This window comes from Mizuhopecten yessoensis, unplaced genomic scaffold (genome assembly GCF_002113885.1).
Source record: "Mizuhopecten yessoensis strain PY_sf001 unplaced genomic scaffold, ASM211388v2 scaffold931, whole genome shotgun sequence".
Classification (NCBI taxonomy): Eukaryota; Metazoa; Mollusca; class Bivalvia; order Pectinida; family Pectinidae; genus Mizuhopecten; species Mizuhopecten yessoensis.
In genome coordinates, this window is record NW_018403793.1 from 130465 (window position 1) to 138300 (window position 7836).

At 36.1% G+C, this 7836-nt stretch overlaps 1 long non-coding RNA gene across 1 annotated transcript in view; it reads left to right on the forward strand.

The window, feature by feature from the left end:
- The window catches only part of LOC110455614, a 20306-nt gene that overhangs the window by 4510 nt on the left and 7960 nt on the right, over positions 1–7836 (forward strand). Inside the window, exons 2-6 of the long non-coding RNA XR_002463472.1 lie at positions 419–600; positions 1416–1750; positions 2895–2977; positions 3317–3419; positions 3706–3749. This is a non-coding gene — a long non-coding RNA (uncharacterized LOC110455614). The remainder of the gene's footprint in view (positions 1–418; positions 601–1415; positions 1751–2894; positions 2978–3316; positions 3420–3705; positions 3750–7836) is intronic.

Consider the following 7836-nt stretch of genomic DNA (forward strand, 5'->3'; position numbering starts at 1 on the left):
GACAGTTTGATACTTTGAAAATTTTGAGCCAGCCCTACCCCCAAGGGCTGTAGGGTGGGGCCCAAAGGAGTCAGTGTGCTAAAATTTCTTCATTTTCCTTGTTTAGAATCAGAGGTGCTAGTTTCAAATACTTTTTAGTCTTAAATCTGTATGCTAGATATTGAATAAGGTGGTTTTATTGTTTTTTGTCACTTTGAATAATATTTCTGTACATGTTAAAAGCAAAATCAACTCTGTATAAATATATCAGGTGACCGTTAAGGCCCATGGGCCTCTTGTTTTTTTTGCAAGTTAAAACAAGGATTTAGGACTTAACCTCTCTAAAGGAAAGAAATATATGTATGTAATTGTCACTGTTTGAATCCAATATTGCAAAATCAATATATCAAAACTTGTTCACATTTTGAATATTGTTCAGGAGCTGTTGCGGATGTTTGGCATTCCCTACATCGTCAGTCCGATGGAGGCTGAGGCTCAGTGTGCGTTTATGAACCTCACCAATCAAACAGAAGGATCCGTCACCAATGACAGCGATATCTGGTTATTTGGCTGGACCTGTGTCTACAATTTTTCCAGAGAACCAATATAGATATCAATTAGGTAAAGTCTGTTGAGATGTTTAGCTGACATTGCTCAAAGGGCCTTGTGATCTTGTGCTCTGACAGCCGTCAACTTCCCAATTAAAACACTACTAGTCTAGAATGGCTGATTTGATTTTAACAGTGTGGTCTTTCTTAAAATTTCTATCTTATTCCTCCTTGTATTATAACAAATCTCTAAAATTTGAATGCAACTTTACTTGAAAAGATTCCCCTAGCCCCAATTTGAAATTGAAAATAAATAACACCAATTGACATGCTGTAGATTAATTATATTGAGCATGTTTTTACTGTGCTCTGAAGACGGCTTCCCTTTGGCTGAAACATGTCAGCACGTAGGATGTAAATCTAACATTACTTTTTGAACCGGATTCAGTGGTGTTGTTGCTCATCATTTCTACTTTCATTTGCTTTTCATGTTTTTGTTTGTATTCACTTTCAACATTTGATGTGTAGTCAAACATAACAGAAACTGTAACTTTTATGTAAAATAAAACATTCATGTTGATGAAACACGAACTATTGTAATTATTAAGGTAAGGTGGCTATATTAAGTGTGTTCATCATAAATTGTCTACAATATATTTAACTCGTTCACTCCTGAATTTTAATAATGAACTATTCTAACCTTTGAATTGGAAGAGTTCAAATGTGTCTTTAGGGATGATTGAGTTATTGGTTATTATTGAAAGAAATAAAGAAAATTTATTAAACAGACTGATGCATGTAGAATTTTCTCAGTCCAGTTACATATAAAGAGTATCTCCAGAATTATGCATCATAGACTTATTCTTATCCAAAGTGTGTTTGTTCTAGGTTTGTGCCGAGAGAAAATGATCGCCCTGCTGTGTGGCAGTGACTACACCTTGGGGGTACAGAGGGTCGGTCCTGTGTCTGCTCTGGGATCATGGCCGAGTTTCCAGGCGAAGGTGATCAACATCGGCCTGCTGTGTGGCAGTGACTACACCTTGGGGGTACAGAGGGTTGGTCCTGTGTCTGCTCTGGAGATCATGGCCAAGTTTCCAGGGGAAGGTGATCAACATCGACCTGCTGTGTGGCAGTGACTACACCTTGGGGTACAGAGGGTTGGTCCCTGCTCTGGAGATCATGGCCGAGTTTCCAGGGGAAGGAATCCCGGCACTTGTTGACAAGTAAAGCAAATATTACTTTAAATTTGAATAGTATTCAAAAATTGGTTTTACTGGAATCTGTTGCCTTCAATCATGAGAAAATAATTGTACATGGTAGTGGTCACAAAATAGGCCCCTTGATCTCATATATTACTTCTGTAAACTTTTCATGCACCAGCCCATTTTTATAAGCAAGAATTCTCAATAGTTTAGTGATGTGATTATTAGGGGTGGGCAATTAATATTTGTCCAGCAAAATTTTTCTAGCAATAAATAGATTGAAATGTGATTTTGAAATGGCAATATATTGCCATGCGTTTTCAGTTAATTGTTTGGGGGTTTAATCAAAATTATGACATGATTGTACCGAAATAACATTAAGATTAAATCAGTTTTATCCAAATGCAGCATGCTTGGTGTGATATCTAGTAATTATCTACCAAACATTTACAACATAATTTTCCAATTTTCATTGATTACCTGATGCTCACTTTTCGTGTTTTCTACTGGTGTATAAAATAATTATAAATGTTCTTAATTTCTCGGGATACAATATAAAAATAAATTGCAATATTTAATATATTACAAAATGAAAACCGCTTGTGATACCCATCCCTAGTGATTATGGTCATAAGGTTCCTCGACACATGGTGATGTGGCCTGGCGTTGTTTGTGATACCCATCCCCAGTGATTATGGTCATAAGGTTCCTCGACACATGGTGATGTGGCCTGGTGTTGTTTGTGATACCCATCCCCAGTGATTATGGTCATAAGGTTCCTCGACACATGGTGATGTGGCCTGGTGTTGTTTGTGATACCCATCCCCAGTGATTATGGTCATAAGGTTCTTCAACACATGGTGATGTGGCCTGGTGTTGTTTGTGATACCGTTCCCCAGTGATTATGGTCATAAGGTTCCTCGACACATGGTGATGTGGCCTGGTGTTGTTTGTGATACCGTTCCCCAGTGATTATGGTCATAAGGTTCTTCAACACATGGTGGTGTGGCCTGGTGTTGTTTGTGATACCGATCCCCAGTGATTATGGTCATAAGGTTCTTCAACACATGGGGATGTGGCCTGGTGTTGTTTGTGATACCCATCCCCAGTGATTATGCTCATAAGGTTCCTCGACACATGGTGTTGTGGCCTGGTGTTGTTTCAGGTCCTGGTGGGACAGAGTAAGACACCAGCAAGACAAGGACACTTAGATCAGGAATAAACTCGGGAAGCTGGATATTAACAAAGGTGACTATTTCAGAAAAAACTGGTAAACTGATGGGTTTTTTTTAAGGATTTTACTAAGGGTAAAGCAAAGCAGATTATACATTTTCAAAAGAATTCCTAGATTTTCTGATGATATTTTCCAGTTTAGGCCCAAAGACTGTTCTCAAAATATCTCAAAATATCTCAAACCCTGATTGAGGGTTTTAGTTATTGCTCCCATTTATATTTTGCAAAATATTTTGGTAGGAGTGTCTCTGAAACTATTTAATGATGTCTTGTAAATAATGTTTAGCTGATCTACCATATCCAAGACACCTGTGATTTTGTATAGTGACAGGTTTGTTATCACTATGTTGATAGGATTTCCCAGCACAGCAGTTGTGGATGCTTACCTCAACCCACAATTAGACCAGTCAGAGGAAGCCTCCTCCTGGTCGCGACCTGACCTTGACCTTCTCAGAGAGTATCCTTTGCGTGGCTGGGGTGACATGTATAAGTCATGTAGACCTTTATAGATTTTTCGTTTCTCGATGACATGTTTGAAATGTTGGGATGAGTATTTTTCCTACCTTTAAACCGGCGCTTCACACTGTTGTAAAATGTAAAATATACGGCCCACTCAATGTAATAACTGGTATTTAACAGAAGAAACAATGAATATACTGGTTTTCGCTTTTGATAAAATACTAATTTTCACAATACTAGTTTTCACTTTTGATGTAGCCATGTTTTTCCTGACCTGGATCTAGTTATGCCAGAGAGAAATTTGATGAAGAAGATGAACGAGAAACAGGTCAGTATACAAAACACTATACAATCCATTTAATGAGAGGCTCCCTGAGGATTTGTGGCTGATAAGCATATTTAACTTTGCAGTTTTTTTTCGAAGGACCATATATATATATAGTGAGCTTATGCCGTGGCGCAGCGTCCGTCGTCTACTTTTTCTTTAAAACCTATCTCCTCCTAAACACCAGAGAGGATTTCAACCAAATTTAGTCTAAAGCATCGCTAAGGGAGGGCAATCATTTCTTAAATAAATGAGGTTAGTTCGACCGCTGAGGCCAGGGGGGGGGCTGAAGGGGAACTCAGTTAAATTTGCTTTAAAATGCATCTCTTGCTTAACGCCAGAGAGGATTTCAACCAAAATAGTCTGAAGCATCACTAGGGGAGGGGAATCATTTCTTAAATAAATGGGGTTGGTTGGACCCCTGAGGCCGGGGGTGTGGGGCTCTGAAAGGTCCCTTTAGCTAAAACGTATCTCCTCCTAAAAACCAGAGACAATTTTAACCAAATTTTCTCTTGAAACTTCATGGGGGGATGGCAATCATTTCCTAAATAAATGAGGCTGGGTCGACCCCTGGGGCTAGGAAGGCCGGGCCCCAAAGAGGAAAATTATCTAATATTTTGCTTTAAGACGCTTATACCCCCTAATTGCCCGAGTGGATTGTACAAAATTTGGTCAAACATTATTGAGGAAGAACAAACATTTCTTAATTGAATGAGGTTGATTTGACCCCTGCGGTCTAAGAAATGGTACAGCTAGATTATCATATTCATGATATGTAAATGTAAACATAACAAAATATCAAGATATCTAGATGGAATAACTTAAAACAAAACATCGTTCTGTTGCTGAAAGAACACCATGCTTTCATTTTTTAAACCGGTTGTGTATTTTGCAGATTTCAAGGTAAAACAAAAAATGGTGCTTGTACTTAAATCCATTACATCTATAGTCTGTACTGAAGAAGCTAACTAAATCCATTACATCTATAGTCTGTACTGAAGTAGCTAATCATGTACTAAATCCATTACATCTATAGTCTGTACTGAAGAAGCTAATCATGTACTAAATCCATTACATCTATAGTCTGTACTGAAGTAGCTAATCATGTACTAAATCCATTACATCTATAGTCTGTACTGAAGTAGCTAATCATGTACTAAATCCATTACATCTATAGTCTGTACTGAAGTAGCTAATCATGTACTAAATCCATTACATCTATAGTCTGTACTGAAGTAGCTAATCATGTACTAAATCCATTACATCTATAGTCTGTACTGAAGTAGCTAATCATGTACTAAATCCATTACATCTATAGTCTGTACTGAAGTAGCTAATCATGTACTAAATCCATTACATCTATAGTCTGTACTGAAGTAGCTAATCATGTACTAAATCCATTACATCTATAGTCTGTACTGAAGTAGCTAATCATGTACTAAATCCATTACATCTATAGTCTGTACTGAAGTAGCTAATCATGTACTAAATCCATTACATCTATAGTCTGTACTGAAGTAGCTAATCATGTACTAAATCCATTACATCTATAGTCTGTACTGAAGTAGCTAATCATGTACTAAATCCATTACATCTATAGTCTGTACTGAAGTAGCTAATCATGTACTAAATCCATTACATCTATAGTCTGTACTGAAGTAGCTAATCATGTACTAAATCCATTACATCTATAGTCTGTACTGAAGTAGCTAATCATGTACTAAATCCATTACATCTATAGTCTGTACTGAAGTAGCTAATCATGTACTAAATCCATTACATCTATAGTCTGTACTGAAGTAGCTAATCATGTACTAAATCCATTACATCTATAGTCTGTACTGAAGTAGCTAATCATGTACTAAATCCATTACATCTATAGTCTGTACTGAAGTAGCTAATCATGTACTAAATCCATTACATCTATAGTCTGTACTGAAGTAGCTAATCATGTACTAAATCCATTACATCTATAGTCTGTACTGAAGTAGCTAATCATGTACTAAATCCATTACATCTATAGTCTGTACTGAAGTAGCTAATCATGTACTAAATCCATTACATCTATAGTCTGTACTGAAGTAGCTAATCATGTACTAAATCCATTACATCTATAGTCTGTACTGAAGTAGCTAATCATGTACTAAATCCATTACATCTATAGTCTGTACTGAAGTAGCTAATCATGTACTAAATCCATTACATCTATAGTCTGTACTGAAGTAGCTAATCATGTACTAAATCCATTACATCTATAGTCTGTACTGAAGTAGCTAATCATGTACTAAATCCATTACATCTATAGTCTGTACTGAAGTAGCTAATCATGTACTAAATCCATTACATCTATAGTCTGTACTGAAGTAGCTAATCATGTACTAAATCCATTACATCTATAGTCTGTACTGAAGTAGCTAATCATGTACTAAATCCATTACATCTATAGTCTGTACTGAAGTAGCTAATCATGTACTAAATCCATTACATCTATAGTCTGTACTGAAGTAGCTAATCATGTACTAAATCCATTACATCTATAGTCTGTACTGAAGTAGCTAATCATGTACTAAATCCATTACATCTATAGTCTGTACTGAAGTAGCTAATCATGTACTAAATCCATTACATCTATAGTCTGTACTGAAGTAGCTAATCATGTACTAAATCCATTACATCTATAGTCTGTACTGAAGTAGCTAATCATGTACTAAATCCATTACATCTATAGTCTGTACTGAAGTAGCTAATCATGTACTAAATCCATTACATCTATAGTCTGTACTGAAGTAGCTAATCATGTACTAAATCCATTACATCTATAGTCTGTACTGAAGTAGCTAATCATGTACTAAATCCATTACATCTATAGTCTGTACTGAAGTAGCTAATCATGTACTAAATCCATTACATCTATAGTCTGTACTGAAGTAGCTAATCATGTACTAAATCCATTACATCTATAGTCTGTACTGAAGTAGCTAATCATGTACTAAATCCATTACATCTATAGTCTGTACTGAAGTAGCTAATCATGTACTAAATCCATTACATCTATAGTCTGTACTGAAGTAGCAAATCATGAATACATTTTAGAATACGTTTATGAGTTATTACAGAGGTAAAATCGAGTTCAAATTGATATTTTATTTTCATATCAAATCTTTCTGTCAATGTCAGTTCGTTCATATTGCCATTCTGAAACTTGTATCAACCAATACACAGGGTCAACAAAGCATGGCTTCCTGGACCAAATACATCGTTTTTGGAAGACTTTGATCCATAAAAACATGTGTCTTGCTCATAATGCTTGCAGCCTGCATACAGACAAGTTGTATGATTAAGACAATGGTTTTGTGTTAATTCAGCCTTGTATAATCAAATTTCTTCGGCTATTGGACTAGCTATAGTACGGTATCATTTAATGGCGCTAGCCAAACACCAGAGAGCCTGGTTGTCGTGCTATTAAATTTGTACACCTCTGAATGTTGGTATTGTGTCGTAAAGAGTACTGATGGACTTATTTGAAGGGAGGTAATTCAATATGGCGGACCTGAAACTCCAGAACGATAACCCAAGAGTGACTGCCTATAGTGCGCACCCTTTTTGACATGACAATATTTACCTAAAAAGGTGCGCACTATACACACAAAGGACCTGTTACAGGAACAAAAGAATTTTGCCCACAAAGCAATTTAACCATTACTGGGTTATAATTGTAGCTCCCTAATACACGACCCATGAGATATTTTTAAAAAATTAAAAAGGTCCCCAGGGCCTGTGCTATGAACTATTTAGTGCCGCCTTCCAAAGGTGTACGACAGGGTTCACTTTATTGTCCAAAAAACTATCAAAACAATGTTTTACGCTATCAAATAATATTATATTATTTAAAGTAGGATCTGCTGCAAATTATGAACTCAAATATTTAACAAAAAATTGCATAATAAAAAAGTTATAAAATCTTAAACTCTAAAAATGTTGGTATTTTCATACACTTTTTTGCTACATCAATTGTTTTACGGAAGTAAAACACCAATTTCCGGTTCTTGTACACCAAAAATCTTTTAATATTATTTGGTGCATTATGTTG